We start from the raw sequence: 22,437 nt of genomic DNA on the forward strand, positions 1-22,437 counted from the left end.
GGGGAAAACACCCAAGAAACCCACCGCAGAACCATGTCAAAAAAGAGAAACCTGCCTTAGATCCGGCTTAGGACATCTGGGGCGGAGGATCCGGGCTTGCTGCTGCCGATTCAGCGAGCCGGGCAAGATTGAGTCCGCAGGGCTGTCAAGCCAACCCTTTCCACAAGCCGGACAGCTGCGGCATGTTGTGTGGAATTCACACACGGAGCAAGTCTGATCTGGAGTCCCGGCCAGGGGGAAAGACACTGACCACCGCCTGCTTCACATGGACAAGTGCTTGCCTGGCCACCCCGGCACTCACCCTGAGCAAAGGAGAAAACCTTTATTGTGGGCCCCACGATAACTCCGGGTTCTCCGCCCGATGAGGTGCTGAGTACCCGCAGGCCCCACCGAAGTCAGCCGGAGTCCAGGAACCCCAAACACAAGCCCGAAGGCTGACGGTACCCTGTAGGCTCAGGCTATCTGCAGACATGATCCCAAGACACGGCTTTTCTGTAAGGGGAATAGCATACGCACGACGACAAACCTTCGCTGCAGTGCTAGTCTGCAGCAGGGCCGGCCCGAGGCATTCTGGCGCCCCAAGCACGGACGTGCGGCACTGCCCCCGGGTGCACGGCGCATGCACGGGCCCCCCAGCGGGGAGCAGGCCTGCCCCCCTAGCGTGTGCAGGCCTGTCCCCAGGGTGCACGGCGCAAGCGTGGCCCAGTCCGGCACGGCTGTCACTGCTGGCACGCGTGCCGGGCCATGTAGGACGCTGCAGCCGTGGGGGTAAGGTCGTTGCTGGCCGGCATCGCGGGGATACGAGTGGGCCAGCACTGCGGGAGCCAGGCACGTGGCGCCTGATGGCCACTGTAAGGGACGCCACGTGCCCCTTACAGCTGCCCGGCTCGCCCATGCCTCCGTCCGGCCCTGGTCTACAGAGGCTGTACTGCTCCCAATGGAGGCCTGTACAGGTGACCCCCGACTTACAACCACCCGACTTACAACCCCCGCATTCACAGCCATTTTTTCCATGCGAGATAGCTCCTAAAACCCCCCAGTGTATGTCCACAGCTCGCAATTATGAAGGCGTATGACGCAGACTCCACGCATCATCCCGAAACAGGAAACGTGCAGAGTCAGTCAAACGCGCCAGGCTACAGCTGCTGCTTGAACGGCGCGCGTCTCCGCCACGTCGGTCTCCATTTGTTAGTTATTGTTGTGCATTAGTTGAGCTATTTAGTTTTCCTCCATTTCCGTAGTCAATTTTGATATTTGTAGGGTATGGAATGGATTTCCAGGAACGGAACCGCCATTTATAACATGGCGCCTTTGGGAAATAAGGGTTCGATTTACGACAGCTCGACTTACGATGGTTCCCCAGGAACCAATTAGGTCATAAGTGGGAGTGTTGCCTGCACATGGTGTTTCTAGAACGGTAGGAAGTGCAGCACATTTCTGGAAAGATGTGGAGAAAGTGGAGAGGGTCCAGAGAAGAGCAACCAAAATGATGAAAGGTCTAGAGAACATGAGCTATAAGGGAAAACTGAAAGAGCTGGGATTCGTTGGGATTGGTCCTGCCTAGAGCAGGGGGCTGGACTTGACCTTCTGAGGTCTCTTCCAGCTCTATGGTTCTATGATCTATGAACTGGGCTTGCTTAGTTTGGGAAAGAGAAGAGTAAGGGTACGTCTACACTGCACAGTTACTTTGGAACAAGCTACTCCGGAATAGTTCTTCCAAAATAGCTTCTTTCGAAATAGCACATCTACACTGCAGGGAAGCCTCAAAATGAAACCGAGGCAGGCTTTCCTAATGCAGACGTGCTCTGTCGATTTACAGCCCCAGGAGGAATAACTTAGAATGACCTTGGTGAGGGGCCATTTCAAAATAGCAGCAGTGGAGCGTCTACACAGGCCTTATTTCAAAATAGTTATTTCGGAAGAGTTGTTACCGTTTTTAGAATGAGATTTACAGAAGCTGGAATAAGCTCACATCGTTATTTCAGAATAGCAGCCTTTATTCCGAAATAACTCTGCTCTAATCACTAGGCAACACAACCCCAACTGGGCAGCGTAGTGGGCGTCTGGGCGCTCTGTGGGAAAATTCTGTGCAACTGGGGGGGAAGGGCAAAGCCGATTCCCCGTAGGGATGTAAAATCCCATGGAAAAGGTTCACCGGGAAAAGGTGTCTCAGTGGGCCTAGAAAGGCTGAAGCAGCCCCTGCCAATGACACAGTGAACCCAGCCGGGCCCGGTACAGGCAGGACACTGCTCTGGCCCAGCTGGGCCCATTGCACCATAGGCTGCTCCAGCCTGAAGGGGGTGGGGTTGCTCAGGCTAACCCAGGCCTGCCACACCACAGGCGGGGAGGTGGGGGGCGCTCAAGCCCGGCCGGGCCTCCGCTTACCCCTTTCATCCCCAGTTCCCAGCACCGCTGGGATTACTCACAGGGCGTGACGGGTGGCTGCAGGAATGTGTCTCCCACATACAAGTGACTGCATGAAATGCAGCTCTGAGACTCCAAAACTTTTTGCACAACCCACAGTAGCACAGAGTGTGCCGTGACCACGCTCGGGCCTGGCCCGCAGCAGGGTAACAGCCTACTACTGCTATGAGCGGAGGAGCCGTGTGGCGCCGGGTGACCCTGCCAGTCTATTTTAGGCTGTAAGATCCTCAGAGCAAGGCCGGTCATCTAAATGTTTAACTATAAATCAAGGGAGGTGGAAGTGCGACGAGATAAGACACCCTGGGCGGCTTGGACCCCCGCCGATGCAGCCTGCCGCCTGCGGCGCGGCTAGCCGGCCGTGCAAACTGCAGAGCAGCCCTTTTCCTGGGATTCCTTATTCCCAGCCTCCGAAGAGCAGGCTGCCCCGCGCTAGCGCAGTCCTTCACTCCCACAGCTGGGGGAGGCGGCCTGTGAATTCCGGGGGACAGTCAGCAGCTGGCGTTTCTTTCCTGCCTGGTAGGTCGCTGCGGGAGCCTCATTCAAACGTTATCCCAAGGGTCGCGGGCTTTGCTTTTTTTGCAGAGGCCAATTCGCTTTCCTAGAAAATCAACAGACGCCGCCGTCTATGGAACCACAAGCCACAGACCCAGAAACTTGCAGTGTTAACCAAGAGCAGAACCCTTGGGCTGACGCGGGGCAAACCACCTGCACAGGCAGTGGGTAAGGAAGGCAAGGGATGGCGTTTCCTTCCCAGAACTGCCTGCACGCCACGGCCGTCGGGGAAGGCCGGGGTCGCGGCGCAGCAACCCCAACCTTCCAGGTGACCAGGATGGATCGGGCTGGGGTTGGGCGGGGCTCGACTCCAGAGGGGTGGGGTTTGTTGAAGGGGCGTGGCCTCAGGTGGAAGGGGCGGGGCTGGCCTTCCCCTGCCGTCCACGTCCACCAATGTGAAGAGGTAGCAACACGCCAAAGTGGTCTGCACGTGCTGCTACAAACAGGAGCTGTGGATTCCCTCTTGCATCCAGCAACGGCTAGGCCAACGCGGAGCAAAGTCACCAGCAGCAACAGGCCTACTCTGTCTGCATGCACGTATGTGTGCGTGCACACTTGTGCGTGCACTACTGACCGACACGTGCCCGCCTGAGCCAGACTTTGCTGAGCAGAGCACAGGAAGGGAAGAGGTTGCTCGAGCGAAATTGAGGCCGGAAGCCGAGCACCTGGGGGCCGAGGGACGGGACACGGCTGCTCCGAGGGGACTCGCAGTGGCGCGGGTTGCAGAGCTGGTCCACGTTTCTCGTACTAACCCTCTTTTGGGGGGCTGGAAATAGCTGCTTCCTCAAAACAGGCATTTGGGGGCCAGCATCCCTTTGGGAAGCATGTGTCACGTTTTTGCTCCAAAGAGGAAAGCCTGCGGTGCAAAGGAAAGCTTTCGTGTTCCGTCAGGGAGGGTCTAGATCCGTGGGGTCCAAGACGTCGCCACTGGCCACGTTAGAGATGCAATCAACTAGTCAACTATGCTAGAAGCCAAAGCTTATCGGAGAGTCGACGAGTCCCTCAACTAGTCGCTTCCCCACCCTTGCTGCCTCTACCAGAGACAGCAAGGGGACGGGAGCAGGAGCCAGTGCTGGGAGGGGGAGCTGGCTTAAAGCCGGCTTCCCCCGAGCACTGTCACAGGCCAGGCAGGGGGCTAGCGGGGACCTGGCTTGAGCTGGGAATCAGCTGATTCCCGGCTCGCCCCCAGTCCCAGATGCTGCGTCTCTGCTTTTTAAATATAAAAAGCCGCAGGCTCTGAATGCACATTTAAAAATCAGAAGCGCGGGGGAGGGGGGAGAGACCAGCACGAGCCAGGACAGCTGATTCCTGGCTCACGCTGGGTTCCCTCGGCTGCACTTTAGCCTTTTAAATGTATTAGAGCTGGCAGGCTCTTAATACATTTAAAAAGCAGAGCCACAGCAGAGCTCGCTACCGCGCCGGGAGCTAAACCTGCTGCAGCTCCTCCACTTAGCGACTAGTCGACGGAAAAATCCATCGACTAGAAAATCAGCTGATTGGAACATCCCTAAGGCTCAGGTGGCTGTTTGGCCGGGCGAGTGTGTCTAGCTGGCTCACAAAATCATTTACATTTTCAGAATAATGTGGCTAGTTCACTGCAGCAGTCGACATTATAAGTGGTTGGACACCGCGGGTCTAGACGGTGCTTGGTCCTGCTGTGAGGGCAGGGGACTGGACCGGATCACCTCCCCAGGTCCCTGTCAGTTGTATGATCAATATGCGGGAACAAAAACCAAAACATCTTCCCACGAGCCTAGGGTTGCCAGATGGTTTAACCAAAAATACCGACCACCACCTCCACCAAAAAAACACCAGGGGAAAACTTCTGTTGATGAAAAAAAAGGGAGACCAAAAAAAAAAAAAAAAAAAAAAAACCAGCATGGCCCCTTTAAGAAATGCCTTTGAGGCTTTTTTGGCTTTAACAGGCTGCTGGTGGCCATCTTGTTTTCCTTTTCCGAGCCAGAGGACAGTTCCCCTGCGGAATCAGGTAAACGGGGGGGACTGGGCCCAGTTGCTGAGTGTGTGTCGGGTTGCCAAGTGTCCAGTATTTTCGCCTCCTGGCAGGGAAAAAAAAAATCAGAAAATACCGGACGTTTTAGGTGTCCGGTATTTTCTGATTTTTTTTTTTATTTTTTTTTACCAGACAGGAGTCAAAAATATCGGACTGTCTGGGTCAATATGGGACACCTGGCAACCCTCCACGAGCCGTAGGGGACTGATCAGCCTCCTGCTGTCTGTCGTAGTTGCTTTGGACACAGGGCCCGCTAGCGGAGCGACCCAGTAGACACCAGGACCTGATTTCCCAGGGCTGATCTCCAGGCTTTGCTGGCCATACTGGAGACCTGTCCCACCGCCGCAAGGGGCCAGATTTGCAGCGGAGCACTTGGCAGCAGATGTGCACAGGTTCAGGAAATACATCGGATCAGCCAGCAGGAATAGGTCCCCTTGGCTCAGCCCAGGATGCAGCTTGCAGCTCAGGAAACCGAGAGCACGGCTAGTTCTGGCTGTTTTCTGTTTGTCCCTCGGGCTGGAGTGAAATTCGCTGGCAGGGACATCCTCCTCTTGTCACAGGTCACAGGCAGGCGAAGGCTTTGCCTGCCCCAGTGTTCCCAGATTGAGAGGGGGCTGGGTTCTGCACTGGGCCACGTAAAAGCAGGCCAAGATCCGAAACGAGAGCCCCGAACACAATAAGCACAAAGACAGACTCTCTTATGCGGAAAGGGGAGAATACACCAGGGACTCGACTGTACCTACAACCGCGGCAGCAAGGAAAACCGGCAGAGCTCGTGGAGAGAGGGCTGCAGTCCTTGCTTGGACTCAAGGGAGATCAGCACAGCAAGGGAACCAAGAGAAAACGATTTCTCCTTCCTCCCCTTCACGCGTTACCCCTCTGCTCTGTTTTATATTTTTAGCCAGGCCTGAGTCAGGGCTCAACACCCACTGGCCTCGGGAGGGCCACCCAGCTGGCTGGAAAGTTGCAGCCGGAGCCAAGCGCCCTATTTGGCCTTGGGAAACAAAGGCTGCCGGTGTAGTAGCGTTTACGTACTCGGCAGCCCGACGGGAGCGGGGCAGGCGCCTGTGTAGGGAGCAGGGATGTGAAAATGCAGGTCAGCGTGCAACTGCGCTGCTGCTAAAAACCATCGCGGTGACACGCGCTGCACTAAGCGGGGGCCCTGGGGAGCCTGCATGTACCCTACAGCGAGGGGGGGGGCACGGTCCTGCCATGGACGGGGGCTGGAGCTGCCCCCTCCCTGGGGAGGGTGGGGAGCCGCTCCAGCCCCTACTGCTTAACCCTTTACATCCCTAACAAGGAGCAGGCAGCTAAACTAACTCCTCGCTTCCATTCAATACCAGATCCTACTTCACCTCTCAAAACTGCTGTTCTCCCCTCCCTCTCCCTGCCCACCCCCAGCAGTGGCTGTGTTTCCAGGGCTGGATGAAGCAATCCCGCAGATACTGAGCCAAATTCGGCTTTCATGTACCCCAGCTGGCCCTGAGAACGCATCATTGGTGGCTGGGTGCAGGGCACGGAAAACTACATGCCCCAGTGAAATGCAAACTGCATCTACGCAGCTGCCCCTGCATCAGTGGGGCAGCCCTAGAGCAAGTGAGAAGAGAATTCCATCAGTGCTACCCCCGGCTGCAAAAGTCTCAATGTAAAAAGGGGGCGGTTGTCACACATGCAGCCAGGAAGGCGTCCTTTGGCCCATTTTGCTTATTCCAATATTCAACTCGCACACAAAATCCCAAAGTGCATTTACAAATCATAGGGGACCTAGCTCACTTATTCATCGTTTTCAAAGGGTGCATCTAGCATTACCGGCACTGGAGCAAACAGCAAAGCAGCTGGCTGCTTATTCCCAACCAGGAATGTAAAGAACACATCTCAGATATGCAAACTTCATTCCTCTTCCACTGTGTCTCACTCCACACACGGAGGGAGGCACCGCTAGCCACAGCAGGTTTTTGATGGATCTCAGGGAGTCCACGAGCTTGTAAGAACTCAGGAACAACTTTAAACCCCCCTCCCGTTCCAGAACCGAAGCGATCCGTCAGGGTCTGCGCAATTGGTTTTGTTCCCATTCCAAAAAGCTCCGACAGGACGAAAGAAGTGGGTTGGCAGGGCTCTCGGGGTAGCAGCCTTTCAAAGAGAGTGGCCAGAAATAGCCTCGGCAAACAGAAGCGTGGGGATTAAACCAACAGGGAACTGGAGCGAAAAACAACCCCTCGGATAACCCCCCGCTCCAGGGCAAAGTCTTTTTCCAGACGTGCTCTGGAAACTCATGCGGCAATCAGGCGAGGCACGAGTCCCTGGAGAGAGGTTGCTTTCCTCATCTTGTAAGTTCAGGGCCGGGGCCCGAGAACATTCAATTCCCAGCGCGTTAGGCAACACGGGATGGATTCGGATTTCTAAGGCTTGGTCATAATGCCCCCCCTGTGCGAGAGGGATGGGACTGAGCCCTCTAGGATTACAGGTAGCACAGGATGGTAGGAGACCTTTAGTATCCATGGGCATCCTCTGATCCTTTGCCAAGCCAGCGCGCTACTTCCTGAGGGCAGCCCTGCACCCCGAAAGAGCTGCGCTATTTTGCATCTAGCAGCTGCGAAGGACTGTGAGGTTTGGGGGGACACACTGCAAAATTCCTCACACAGTTGGGAGACTTTTCTAGGAGAAAGCTGGAGGATCGCTGGACCAGATGACCCAGCACACACCATAGCTGGAAAGCCCTAGGGGGGGAAAAACCCTTGGAAAATCTCCCAGAGGTGGGGACGTGGGTAGGCCAGGAAAAGGAAGGTCCAGGTATCTGCTTTTCCCTCCTGCACAAGAGGAACCCTTGGTGCATCCTTGGCATTTCGGCAAATCGAGTGCCCCGGATTCCGTGCAAACGGCATGTGCTGCTACGGGACTGGGGGCAGGTTTTCCGCGGCAGCCCCCACGGTGCCCCTGCCGTCAAACACTGCGAACCCAGGAGATCAGAAAGGCCTGGCCGGTTTCCTCCTGGAGAGCCACAGGCTCCAGACCTATTTACATCTCGGCTCCCTTTTGCTACAGGGGAGGCGATGGGGAGACAGGCTGCACTAGCTGTGGAGCCGCAGGAACAAGGTAGGTCCTCCAGGACCCGCACTAGCAGCCACAGTCCCACAACACTTCTCTCAATGCTGCCTCTGCAGCACGCTGGAAGCAACTCCGCACAGCTGGCTCCGCCCCTGGGAACCCCGCACATTCCCACACTCTGGGCCTGCAACTGTCTTCCCCTGAGCCAGAGGGAGACGAGCCGTGTTCCCGTAAGCTGAGCACATGGGCGGCCGCCCAGGAGAGATTCAGGTGTCGCCCAGCTGATTAGGAGAGCGCCCACAGTCGCCCAAAGCCAGTAGCATGCATTCTACAGGTGGTGCACATCAGCACTTTCCAGGGTGCATATAAAATTTATTCCACCCATGGATGGAAAAAAATTAGCGGGAACACGAGAGACAACTTAACTCTTTCCCTGCCAACTCCTAAATCGACTCCACCCACCCTGTGATAAAGCATGACTTGACTTCTCTTCCTGCATATTCACTTGGTCCCGCAACTTGCTGCTGCCTGCACAAGCATTAGGCTGGGGATGCTCACGGATCAGGCATTGAAACAGGGTCCTACGCCCTGTGGAAATAGTGGGATTTAGTCATTTGCAAGTTTACACACCCCGTGCCGTTACTTAGGTCACAATCCTTAAGGCACAGCTAGTCTGAGATCAGCACACGCCACTGCTGTGTGAGCTGCTCTGCTTTCTGGGGAACAGAGGAAACAGACGTGAGTGGTAGTGACGGGGGATGCGATAAAAAGAAAGCACGCGTACGGCGTTCCACGATTCTCAGCTTCCCGGGAGGTCTTCCCCCAAGACTGAGCTTGAATGGGTACAACAGGATGAACGAACACTTCCCGCGACTCAACGCAGCCCACGTCTGAGGCAGACTTAGCTTCTGAAAGCCACATGCATCCGAGCTGCACTCGACTGTCTGTTCGGAGCTCGGCCCGTGTTTCAAGAGGAACCGCCAAGGCCCTGGTGGTAGGAGGCAAACCCCCCTTTTCAATTTGGGAGTAAGATTGGCACAGGGGACTCATGGAAGCCCCCTCCAGCATCTCCATCATTGGTCCTTTCTTCTGCAAAAGCCTCCGAGGGCATAGGCAAAAAGCCAAGCCCGTTCAGTTATTTCAAGTCTCCATACGATGTGCCACATGGCTCCGGGTCTAATTGTCATTTCCACAGTTATATTTTACTGTAACGCTTGAGTCAGTGTGACACTATTGCAAAAAAAAAAAAAAAAAAAAGACAACATGATTCTGGGAGGCATGAACAGGAGTGTGGTGAGCAAGACACGAGAAGTCATTCTTCCGCTCTGCTCTGATTAGGCTGCAATTAATATAAATATAATAAAATAAAAAAATAAAATAATAATAATAATAGGGAATATTATGTCCAGTTCTGGGCACCACATTTCAGGAAAGATGTGGATTAATTGGAGAGGGTCCAGAGAAGAGCAACCACACATGATGAAAGGTCTAGAGAACAGGAGCTACGAGGGAAGCCTGAAAGAACTGGGTTTGTTTAGTTTGAGAAAAAAAGAAGACAGAGAGGACACGATAGAAGTTTGCAAGTATCTAAAAGGATGTTACAAGGAGGAGGGAGAAAAATTGTTCTCCTCGGCCTCTGAGGTTAGGACAAGAAGCAATGGGCTTAAATTGCAGCAAGGGAGGTTTAGGTTGAACATGAGGAAAAACTTCCTGCCTGTCAGGTTGGTGAAACACCAGAATAAATTGCCCAGGGAGGCTGTGGAATCTCCATCCCTGGAGATACTTAAGAGCAGGTTGGACAGACGCCTGTCAGGGATGGTCTAGATGGTGCTGGGTCCTGCTGGGAGGGCAGGGGGCTGGACTTGACCTTTCAAGGTCCCTTTCAGATCTCATATTCTAGTATGCTTTGGGGAAAGCATTTGGTGCATCTCAAGAGACGCTGGGTCCCCAGGTCACTTAGAGTTGTGAGCACCCAGCGCCAAAGTTGGGTCTGTAGAACTGGTACAGAGCAACCCCAGGCCTCCCCAAAATGCCCGCTCCTGCCTGAGGGGCGTGTGGGCCCCTCTGGGCACACAGAAGCGGTAGGACGCCCCGTCAGCCCGCTCCCGGTGCACAAGGAGCCCGCCTGAGACTCACCACACGGCCATGCAACATCAACTCTTGTCACCTCTGACCCAGGCCGGAGTCAAACCCACAACTCGTGTGTGCACACGCTGGTGACGGAGGAATCTCCACGGATCCCCCGTGCCACGCCATCAGCTAATGGGCCCTCAACTGCAACCCGGCGCTCCATTCCCCACTCATCCCGGGCAGCGCCCCAGGAGACACGCCACCAACGGGGGTTAGGGGCATTCTGATGTGGGGGGCCTGACTTTAGAGTCCCGTGTCCATAGGAAAGAATGTAAATTAATGGCCTGATTTTCAAGCACACAGCAGCTTTTACCATCTTCAGCAGGCGTCGCGGGCGCGAGGCACGACTGGAAAAACAGGCCATTTATTGGAGGTGCCTAAATATGGGTTTAGGAACCTCACGTCCGGTCCCCATGCCCATCACTTGCCACCCATTCCGTCCCTGATGCTGCCTCGGTATCTCTGATTCCGCCCACACATCCACTGTTAGGAACATAAGGGCACTCAGACGGGGGGAGGGGTACGGCTAAAATACAAGCTTTTGTCGGAAAAAGGGACGCAAAATGTGCTCTGCATTTTGCGTACTTTTTTCCAATTCTTCTGTCGGAAGAGGAAGTTTTTCCATTTGGCCCGTCTAGACTGGAATGAGGAATACAGGGGCTTTCGAAACTGTGCGCTTGCTCTTTCATTTAAAAAAAAAAAAAAAAGCAGCAAGTGGAAGAGCAAACACATTCCCTGGACGGTATCCCCCAAAACCCCTGCAGTCTAGTTGTACCCTGGGTCAGACCAAAGGTCCATCCAGCCCAGTATCCTGTCTGCCACCAGTGGCCAATGCCAGGTGCCCCAGAGGGAGTGAACAGAACAGGGAATCATCCAGTGAGCCCTCACCTATCACCCATTCTCAACTTCTGATCAACAGAGGTGAGGGACACCCTTCCTACCCATCCTGGCTAATAAGTATTGATTGACCTATCCTCTATGAACTTATCTAGCTCTTTTTTGAACCCTGTTAAAGTCCTGGTCTTCACAACATCCTGTGGCAAGGAGTTCCACGGGTTGACTGTGCGCTGTGTGAAATTTAAAAAAAAAAAAAAAAAAAAACACTTCCTTTTGTTTGTTTTAAACCTGCTGCCTATTCATTTCATTTGGTGACCCCTAGTCCTTGTGTTATGGAAGCAAGTAAATGATTTTTCCTTATTCGCTTTCTCCATACCATTTTCCATTCACTTTTCTCAGGATTTTATAGACGTCTGTCATATCCCCCCTTGGTCTCCTCTTTTCCAAGCTGAAAAGTCCCAGCCTCTTTAATGTCTCTTCACATTCCATGATTCTGCTTTTAAATCCAGCGTTGAACACCGCCACGAGTTTGGCCTGCCCTCGCCAGTTGTACGTGGAAAGCTTACCACCTGCCATGAGACCTAGCGTGCTAACCAAGCAAGCCCCGTGGCAGCCCTGCCCTGGTTACTCCCAAACCCGCCGTCTGCATACCTCCCAGCCATAGAGATTAAGCTGCAAATGCACCCCGTGGACCAGGAAAACATGCCAGCTTGCAAAGAAAACTCTGCTGCGTCTGCACATTGCAAGGCTGGAATTGGAGAGTGAGGAGCGAAGTACTGGCATTCTGCGAGCGGGGGACAGTCCGCCACCTGGTTTCAGTCCAGTTCAGAGCACAAGTCAAGCTTTTATCCAGGCCTGAAGGAACAGGTTTTCCTCCCCCAGCAACAAACAAGAAGCTACAAGAAAATATTTGGCCTCCAGATCTGATAGGCCCCCATCGCACCCTGCCCTACTTTCCAGTGAACACATGTGGGTTTGGCATCCCATCCCAGGGAAGAGAAAAGGACACAGATGATCTGGGTTGAGCAGGAAAGGGAGAGGGGGAAAGAGATGCTATTTCTGTTGATATAATTATTCAGTGGCTAAATCCACGACTCTAGACGTCAGCCTCGGAAGGTCTGTTAAAAGTTGTTACAGAGAGGAGGTGGTTTGGCAGGGAGGCATAGCACGGCTAAGGCATGCCGGTTAGCTACCTACCCTTTGCGTGCGTTCACCCAGACCACCTACCAGCATCAGAATTAAAGCTTCATGGACATTATTGCCTGGATTAGTCAGGGGCTAAAATAAGCAAGGAACTTTGAAGGCTTTGCTCCCCGCAGTCAGAACGGCTGTTACAAACCACAGGTCTGCCGCAGCGTAAAAGCGGAGTCCCTCCACGGCTGGCTGGCAGCAGAGTCATTCCCAATTCAGACGGGTGCAACAGAAATCAGGATCAGCCCCATCCCCTCAGAATGGCGCCGAACGCCGATTCCGGGAAGCGATTCGACGGCATCATTAACCCGTTTATAGTCACAAGCCTTTAAGAGCAGGGGGGTGTCGAACTGGGGGTCATTAGCAGGGAGGCCGTACGCGTCAGCCTCCAACCCCAAACCCCGCTTCTCCGCCAGCACCGGGCTGTTAAATTTCGATGAATCAGCTAATCGAGGAGTCGATGGAATTTCGGTCCCGGAACTGCTTCGGTTCCGCTTGAGCCGTTTCCCCTGCTGCCCTCTCCCCCCGCAAAGAAGTTGCTGGGGGGAGCTGGCTTTTAAGCCGGCTCCCCCCCAGCACTGGCTCCTGCTCCCCCCCTTGTGCTTCTGATCCAGAGGCAGCAAGCAGAGGGATGCGCCTAGCTGAGTAGCGAGTAAGCCTAGGGGTATCGGATTTCCCACTAGCTGCTTACATCCCTACACCAGCACTTATAACGGTGTGAAATAGATGAACAAGTGTCTATCATTCATCAGGAGATCCCCCACCCACCACAACTTATGGCAAACTTTGCTCTCCAAGTGAAACTGACACACAGAGGACTAGAGCATTTCAGCTCCAGGCCCCTGGCTCAAATCTAGTCCAGGGGCCCAAACCGGGGAGGTAGCACAGTTCCCTGTCGCTGCCCAGGAGACATTCAAATGCCACCCAGCTGGTTGGCAGAGCTCCCCCAGCTGGCAGCCTGCGTTTCCACGGGTGGTGCACATCCTCCCATGCTTTGGTGCACAACACAAAATTTATTCTGCGCATGGATGGAAAAATGAGAAGGCACATTGCTTAGAGCCCCCCTGCGAGCCAGTGGAGGATGCGCTCAGCACCTCGCAGGATCACATCCAGACATGGCCAGCAGGAGGCTCACCAGTGGCCCCGGTGAAATGAGCTTGCTAGATCTCAGCCCACTTTGTCGTGATCACGTTGGCTCATGCTGCCAAAAAAAAAAAAAAAGCCATTGTGCTTGCTAGCTTCGTTGCCTAAACAAGGCGCATCTGCAGCTGCCATTGACTTTAACTGAGGTGGTGGCTGCTCAGATCCGGGGGGGAAAAAAAAAAAAAAAATCAATCAATCAGGACCCAAGTGACTTTTTAACGTCCCAGAGGCCCTGCCAAGTTAGCACGGAGACAGGCCAGCGTGGGGCGGGGAAGCGACCTGCCCAGTCACAGGCCACGCTGCAGCTGTTCTGGGACTAAATAAAGAGCATCAGTCTTCAGGGCTGTGTATCCAGCCCATTTTCCACACTCACTCCTCAGCGTCAACGCCAACAGAGAAACCCGAGTTTCACTGGGCCAATGGGTGGGAGGAGTTTTCCAGGATGCTGCCCTCGGGAGCAAGCAGGCTATAGTTCCCTAGGCCCATGGATTTCAGTCGGAGCTGCTCCTGGTAGTTTGGATTATTTCTTATACAAACTGATCAGAGTGGCTTTGGTCAAATCTTTTTGTCTCCCATGCCTCAGTTTCCCCATCTATTAGTTCATGTTTATGAAGTGTTTGTATACAGCATCAGAACAATGAAATAGAACAAGTTGAACCTCTCTACTCTGGCACTCCCCGGACTGGAGAGGTAGTAGATTTAAAATACAAGCAAAAGGAAGTATTTCTTCACTCAGTGCACAGTCAACCTGTGGAACTCCTTGCCAGAGGATGTGGTGAAGGCCAGGACTTTAACAGGGTTCAAAGACAAAACAGATACATTCATGGAGGTTAGGTCCATCAATGATTATTAGCCAGGATGGGCAGGATTGTCAAAGGCTGGGAATGGGAGACAGATCACTTGAAGATTCTCTGTTCGGTTCACTCCCTCTGGGGCACCTGGAATTGGCCACTGTCGGAGGACAGGATCCTGGGCTAGATGGACCTTTGGTCTGACCCTGAGTGGTCACTCTTATGAACCGGCAAATTTGCTGAACCAAGAAAGGTCCATATTGTCTCGTGACTTTGATTGACAGGTCATTCGCTGCCTTCCAGAGATGTCCACATGGGGCGACGGCATCACTGTTCTCTCCAGAGAAGACGAACGGATGGACATGGGCCCAGTCCCTTGGATCCGCAGACCCCTGCTCCTCTCCTCCTTCCGAGACACGGGGACGGCTGGAACTGACAGCGCAGCCCCATCTCCAGCTCACTTCAAGGGCAGCAGTGGGACGCCCACAGGCCAACAGCCCAGGTGGTGTTCGCAGAGCAGCCCAAAGCGGACAGCGCTCCATCTCATGCAGATGCCGTTGGTTTTTCTACTGCAATCATTTTAACTTCCCGGACCAGTGAGATGTTTACTCTCTGGGTGAGGGCTGGGGATGCTATTTTAGACGATCTAACTTAAGAGCTTTTCCAAGAACCCAACTCTGCAATCTGTTTATTTAATCAATCTTCAAGAGTGAAGACAAATAAATACCTCTCTATTTATTGTTACTATTCTCTTCCAGACAAATGCCGAAATGTGACACGAGACAGCCAGCTGATGGCAACAAAACGGACAGACCCTCAGGACAGCCTGGCAAGTGACGCCTCTAACTAGAAATAGTTTATTTGAATTCATTTGCTCCAGCACATATTTTTAAGCAGAGCCTTTTCCGTGTGTTATCCTTTGCCACTAGCCATCAAGCATCCAAAGGGAACGATTAGCAAGCGACCAGCATTTTCCTGGTTTTGGCAAATTCATCATGGTGAGATGAACTCTTAAGATTTTTCATAATAGTAGCACAGGCTGAACCTCTCTAGTCTGGAACTCTCTGGTCCGGCAACCTCCGTGATCCGGCATGATTTCAGTTAGCCGGATGGCCACTTATGAATGCGGCCAAGTTTCCCACAGTCCCATAAAGTTTGTTTACAGCCCCCAGGCCTGGTTCTCAGTGTTCTGTGTTGTTCTTTAGCTCCGATTTACCCCTCCAGATCTTCTAAGAGCCCAGCAAGCAGTGGAAATGTTGGATATGTTGGTCATGCTGCTAGATAATACTGGCCTCCCATGGTCCAGAAAATTCTCTGGTTCAGAACACCCGAGGGTGCCGGACTAGAGAGGGTCAAGCTGTATTTACATTTCTATCACACCACAAAAACCAAAGTTATTTACATTCACCAACTGACACACAAAGTAAATAGGAGTAACTTCCTCCACTACTGAAATGCAGCCATCTCTGGTGTCGAACAGCACAGCTGTTTATAACACACAGCAACCCTGCACATAACCTTAGCACCAGAAATTAAAAATAGTGTCCTGAGTTGAAAAACAGGGATTAGGCAACATGAGTCTGATTCCAGTCCCCATTTTACTGGTGCAAATCCAGATTAACTTCATGCCTTCCATCTACTGACTCCAGCTTTACACCAGCATGAGAGGAGACACTGGCCCACTGCAATTGCACAGTTTGACATTTAGGTGGGCAGAATGCAATCTTGTGAAGAAATTTGGCACCGGGACCTGGTAAACGTGGCTAGTCTTGCAACAAGTGCGAAGGGATCTTTAATGGCGACAAGTGGTCCGTTTCAAGTCTCACTTTGGTGCTGGTGACAGAGCATAGGGGAGATTTAAATGTGTAAAGGTGATTCGATCAAACGCTCCAGCAGGAGTTCTGCATTACTCAGATTGTAAACCCTTTGGAGCAGGGACTGTCATTTTGTTCTGTGTTAATACAGCACTTAGCACAGTGGGAAACATGGGTGGGGTGCGTAGGTTACAGGATAATACAACTAATAATACTCCTCCCTACCCTGCTTTGTTGTATGGCCTTGGTCAAGTCATTTAATCTCCCGTGACTCAGTTTCCCCAACCGCATTAGCTAATATTTCTGAAGTGTTTTAAAACCTTTGAATGAAGAATCTTGTACAGCATCAAAGCAATGTAATATTTAGTATCAATTCACAGTGACATAGTACTGGTAGCAGAATGCCATAGAGAGGATGGTGTAGTTAAAGAGACACTGAGGTTAAATTTAGCCTGTCTCCTTGCCTGCAGATACTGCTCCTGCAGCTCCCATTGATCGGTAATAGAGAGCTGTGGCTGGTGAAGGGGCCGTGGGGGAGAGGCCTGTTGTGGATGGGGGGTGGGGAAGATCATGGAGCCACTGCTATGCATGCCAGGTGCTTGCGGGGGTGTTTTTACAACCAGTTTTAAAGTAAACTTAAGATCAACACAAAGGTTTTCATTTTTTAAAAGAAAAACAAAGGAAACTACTTTATTAAAACAACCTCTCCTCTATTGGTGTCCTAAACACTGCCACAGTATACTAATGCATGAAATCCTCCAAGTGATACTGGCTAGAAACAAACAAAAAAGTTATTCTGGTCAGTCTGAAATTGTTATCCTAGCCGAAAGAAATGCAGAAAAGGAACAGAATAAATCGTAAATATAAGTTAGATTTTAAAGCGCTTCCCATGTTAATGATCTCTGGTGTAAGGAGGAGAGGGAAGAACATGGGTTTCTGAAGAATAATATTCTTTATCCTGACAATGCTTCAATGAGCTTCCTTCCCCCTACATCCAAATCGCTCTTGAATTACACCTTAAGATGGATTTGGAGATAGCAGGCTACCAAAATAATATTTATGCAGAGTGCCTTGTCATGGTGCACAAAGCTGGGAGAGGCAGAGTAGACAGGCAAACAAACAGACATGGGTTTAGCAATGGATAGTTGGAAAAAGTAGCAAGCACTGAACAGAGAAAAGCAAATGTGGAAGGAAGCAAACTCCATTAAGATCATATGGCAAACAAAATCTAGGGAAAAGGGGAATAGGAAAAACGTTCAAAGGAGTAAATGAGAAACTCAGAGAAAGGCTGCAGAGGGTAGATTAAAAGCAGCAATTGTTTTCGATAGCCCTGCCAATTTTTCCAGGGGGTTACAAATTATTTTTGGCCAGGGATTCCTGACTCGTGGGAATCCGTGGAGGGGGGGGGGGGGGGGACGGCCGCCGTGCTGTGCGTGGGCAGACTGTCGGTAGCAAGTTCCAACCAGGTTACTAATGCAGCAGTGTGTAACTGGCGAATGCCATCATGTCACGCCATTTCCTGCTTCCCCGACCCACACGCTGAGAAACCCCCTGAAGAGGGCAAAAGCTTTGGCCTCCAGGCCGCATTCAGAAACCAACCAGCATTTCCAAGGCAGCAGAAACAGGCTGGTCCTAATGCAATGCCGAATCCAGATGGGAAACAGCCTCAGTGACTCCTCCACCCCGTCCTTCCAAAGCCCAGCAGGTTTCAAAGCCCAGGCTATAATAGACAGTCCAGAAGTCAAGAGCTCCGGTCACACTACTTCTTGTGCTGGGAACATCACACATCCGCAGGGCGCAGCTCGTCCAGGCGACCACACCCCTCTCAGGAGTCCGACTGCTCTTGGGGACCCCAAGTTTCACCTCACTTAAGCAGACACAAAGCCAGGGGCGCCCCAACCCACCTGCCGAAACATGGCTGGCTTCCGCCCAATTAGGAAATCGACCAACTGGAATATCAATATTGTACCTACATGCCGTTGTGTTGTATACAGAGCCAGGGCGTCCCCCTCCCAGGGGCTGTTTTGGGCTGCTCCAGCCTCTGCCAGAAGGGTGAGATGCACTGGTTAACCATTTGCACCCCTAATTCAGATCACGCTGCTCCAGTGAAACTCCCCGACTCAAAGGGGTCACCTGCAGAGCAACAGCAAAAGGAGATGGTCATTTGGCCCCCCTGCCTCAGTTTCCCCCTCTTCCCAGCAGAGAGGAGAGAAGATACCTTCCCTGCCTCACAGAGCTAGGATGTGGATTCATTCCTCTTTACACAGCACCCTATTTTGCCAAGCCGTAGGTTTTATTTATTCCTTGTTTTGTCACTGCCCCCAGAGGGAGCGTTCCTCTCCCTTCCGGAGAACTAACCAAGCAGGCAGGAGGTCACTTGGAGTGGGACGGAGAAAGCACATTCCACCCTGCTCGCTCTCTCCCCAAACGCAAATGACATCAGCTCCTGCCGGCCAGCCACACCAGGGACTAGCTGGAAATACCCAGCCACCCGCCCACCCCTGGCAGAGCGCCGGGGAGGGAGTGGCAGCTTCATCCCATCTCCTCTTCGGCCGAGAGGCAAAGTGGCGAGAGCCAGGCACAGCTGGGATTGCCAAAGGCCTGCAGCGTGGGGTTTTTTTTTTGGGGGGGGGGGGGGGAAGCACTACACCCACCACCAGGAATCCGTTCTCCGCAAAGGCACCACAAGAGCCGCCGACCAGCAGCAACCGCGATGTCTAATGAGCCAAGTGGGAGCCGGAAGCCTCCTTTCGGGGTCACAATCTGCCTGCCTCCCTCCCCGCGTCATACCCGTGCGCAGTGCAATGGGTGGGGGGAGAGACCCTCTTTTGCTGATCAACGTCTGCGGGAGAGAGAGATGCGCTTCCGAGCCACCCAGCGCGGCTTCCCCAGTACCCTGACCCTGCTACGAGCACACTGCACGCGTGCAAGCCCCGTGCGAGTGCTACTCCTAGGGCACGGCGCAGACGAGGGCAGCCCGGAACACAAGGGCCACATGCGGCCCGTTGGGGTTGCGCGTGGGGCCAGTGAGACATTTTGTTATTGTGGCTCACATGCCGGGCTCCCAGATTCCGCCGGTTTCCACCCACATCGGTTTTCCCAGTGGCACACACGTAAAGCCAGGCCACGGGACATAGCAGTGACCGTGAGACCCACACGCTCACTCTGCAGCCAATCACAGCACGGCTACGGTTCCATCGGCCACGGCCTGCACATCCTCGTGAGCCACACCGCCCTGTTCCAAGAGACTGTCTTAGCTGCGACAATCCCACAGCCCATGGAGACGAAGGAGGCCACCGACGCAGCCCCTCGCTAGCCTCAGCTGCCCACGGCTGGCCTGAAGCCACTGGCACCCGCAGGTGCCCGGCCAGCGTGGAATTTCCTAAAGCAGAGCCTCTCAAACGTCTTGGCCAGCAGCCCACCCCGCTCAACGCAGACCTTCCCGCGCACCACCAGCCATGACGACAGAACGGGTGCAGGAGCGGGCGGCGGCGGAGGGGTCTGGCCGGAAGGATGGGTGCAGGAATAGGCTGGAGAGAGCGGCCTATAGGGGGGGTTCAGGAGCAGGGGAAGGCGTGAGGGAGATGGAGGTGCAGGGTCTGGGCATGAGGGGGTTGGAGGGTGCTTCTGTGGCTCCATGCCTCCGGCTGCTCCCCGGCTGCTCCCATTGGCTGTGATTCCGGCCAACGGGAGCAGCGGGGAAAGCCTCCAAGGCCAGCAGTTTCCTGCACTGATGTTCCCCCAGCTGGAGGGGAACAGAGCCGCCTCCTTGCCCCGCAGGCCCCCCTCCCCCAATGTGGGGCAGCCAGCGCTGGCACTCCAACTTGGGGAGGAGGGGCAAGACTGGGCTCCCTGCTGCAAGGCAGGGGGTGAGCCCATCTCCAAGACAGGCGGACCACGATTGGAGACCCACTGTCCTGAAGTGAAGGAGCAGAAGCTGAGATTGCAACCAGCAATTGCCAGACCAGAAACAAAATCTCCCCCTGCCCCGACCTAAGGAGGCGTGCCAGGCTCACGGGGCAGCAGAACCCCCATGCAGAGAGGTGACCAGGGGACAAAGGCAGGGAGCCCCAGCCGTGTCTGTGGGGGAAGAGAGGGTGTATATGGGGGGTTGTTCTATGCATCACCATCAACCCTTTTCTCAGCCTCCCCCTGCCTCCAACTCCCAGCTCCACTTCCTCCCCCAGCTTCAGGTTTCAGTGGGGCCGGAGGGACGCATCCCGACCCCTGGGGAATATGCCAAACCCACTGCCTCAGACACGGCACAGAAAGAGGATTTAGATCTTAGTGCCCATATGCCCGGGGAGGAGGGGGTGGCCCAGGAGGTGGCAGGCAAATCCAGTCTTGCCCAGCTGAGCCGGGTCAATCTTTGCACCCGCAGGACCTATCCCCGTATCATTATGGAGAGAAATTGTTCCAGCTCGCAGACCTCATGGAGGGCTTCTCTCAGTAAGAAAGCTGCTAGACCGAGTGGCTCCCTGAAAGCCAAGGCTGAAAAACCTTAGATCAATGGAAAAAAAAGTTTCCATAAAAATGATTTTTAAACTTCCAATTAAAATAGTTGTCGTCAAAAGGAAAAAAACCCATCTCCTGAGGCAGCGTCTGAAATGCAAACATTGACAGAGCGCCCGAGAACATTCACGGCTACATTCCGTGGGGTGGGCATGTTTGAGAGGGAACACAAGCTCAGATTCTTAAAAGCTTTTCAGTTCCTAACCTCCCAGTGACGTCAATACGAGTTGGACCCCTGACTACCGTTGAGGAGCTGGGCCATACGCTCTGGGGACTGTCAAATCACAAACTTTGGCAGGAGCTCTGAGAGCACTATCGAATAGCCAAACCTTCTTTCAACTCATTTCAACATCTTAATGGGACCCCAGAAAACTTAGCCACACCTATGAGAAGTGGACATCTGGCTCACTGAAATCACGCCAGACCACTGATGTTGCTGGACCAGAGAGGTTCAGACTGTAGAAGGAGGAATGGAAGCCAGCTCTCTTTTGGAAAACACATTCACTGAGCCTACAACAGACATTTTGCTCAAAAGGAGCCAGACGCAAGAGGTTAAATCCAGATCCCTCCGATCTCTATGCAAGTGGATTCCTGAACCCATTGGGAACCCACAAGATTTGCTTCTAAGGAGAAAGCTCAAACCCTTGTACTCCTAGGAAGGGGACTTACGTTGAGCTCCACGTACGTGAAGGCCTCCCTCCGTGAAGAACTCCTTGCAGAATCAGCATCTAAGACGCTGGCAGAAATCTCTTCTGGACCAAATTACAAACCTGTTTCTTGGGGGTATTGCTATGTGGGGCTGCGTGTTCTGCCCACTGTGGTTCTTAACTTCCAGCCGGTCCTTTGCTTTGCATTTCCAGCCCTGTGGATTGCAAAAACCTCCAACTAAGACATTAAAGAGCAGCTCTGATGTTCAGCGGGTCTTTAATCACAGGGCTGACAATGGCCACCCATGTGTTAGCTACACAGTGACCAAACAGTACAAGCGTTTATGTTTTCTAATGGTTGCTTCTCCATTTGACTTGGGCAGCACCAAGTCATGCTCTCCATCAAAAAGGAAAGAACTCTACCTGCTGTTAGCAAACCATAACCTTGTGTCAATTAAATACGGGGAAAGTCCAGAGGGAACATCCCAGTCATATTGTAGAGTTCATCTTGGCATAGACTAAATTCCCCAAGTGTCTCTATACTGTTAGCCATAAACAGCCAGCTTACATCAGCAAATACACCAGCAGCCTGGAATTAAAAGAGAGCCCGTGTCAGCTGTCCTGGAGATTTTCTGCCCCCAGCAAGTTCATTCATGAAGAGGAAACAGGGATTATGTGGGAATGATTATCAGGACAAGGGGCAGAGAATCGGGATTTCCGAGGTTAGAATCGATGTTTTCGTACAGTATCCTACAAAGGATTTCACAGCACACACCAAAAAGGACCAGGAGGTAGATACAATATAATAATAGAAATCAAGGATCCTTTTGCTACCCATACAGAGAAAGGAGGTTTCACTGCACCCACGGGGGTCTGAAAACGACGGGGTGCACCCAGCACTAGGATGTCAGGTGCTGGGTCTTGTTATTGCAGGGGGATCAGGTGAGTGGCGGGGGCACTAAGGCAGGTCTCTGCCTGGCCTAGCACTGCAGACTGCACTGAGCCGCAGAAGCAGCCGGCAACAGGCCAGGCTCCTAGGTGGTCAGGGAAGCGCACCCAGGGCTCTGCGCACTGCCCCGAGCGCTAGCTCCACACTCCCATGGGCTGGGAACCTGCTGCGGCTGCTTCTGGGGGCAGTCTGGTCTGCGGCGCCAGGAGAGGCAGGAAGCTGCCTTAGCCCTCTGTCCGGTGCCCGGGAGCCGCTCGAGGTAAGCTCCTCCCGCCCCAACCCTGATCACCCCCCCTCCAAGATGGAGCCCCTCACACCTCCCAAAACTCCATCCTCATCCCCACCCCAGAGGCCACATTCTAGTTGGTGGGTCACGGTGCCAACAATTTCC

At 53.3% G+C, this 22,437-nt stretch overlaps 1 protein-coding gene and 1 long non-coding RNA gene across 2 annotated transcripts in view; one reads left to right on the top strand and one right to left on the bottom strand.

Annotated features, from left to right (window-relative positions):
* P3H2 (prolyl 3-hydroxylase 2) overlaps nucleotides 1-22,437 on the bottom strand; it is a 115,920-nt gene that overhangs the window by 91,592 nt on the left and 1,891 nt on the right. The window lies entirely within an intron of this gene.
* Nucleotides 4,909-15,022, top strand: LOC142830820 (uncharacterized). The gene is made up of 3 exons (XR_012906333.1): nucleotides 4,909-4,963; nucleotides 14,409-14,740; nucleotides 14,883-15,022. It is a non-coding gene; the product is annotated as an uncharacterized LOC142830820 (long non-coding RNA).

The sequence above is a fragment of the Pelodiscus sinensis genome, chromosome 10 (assembly GCF_049634645.1).
Source record: "Pelodiscus sinensis isolate JC-2024 chromosome 10, ASM4963464v1, whole genome shotgun sequence".
In the NCBI taxonomy this organism is placed as follows: domain Eukaryota; kingdom Metazoa; phylum Chordata; order Testudines; family Trionychidae; genus Pelodiscus; species Pelodiscus sinensis.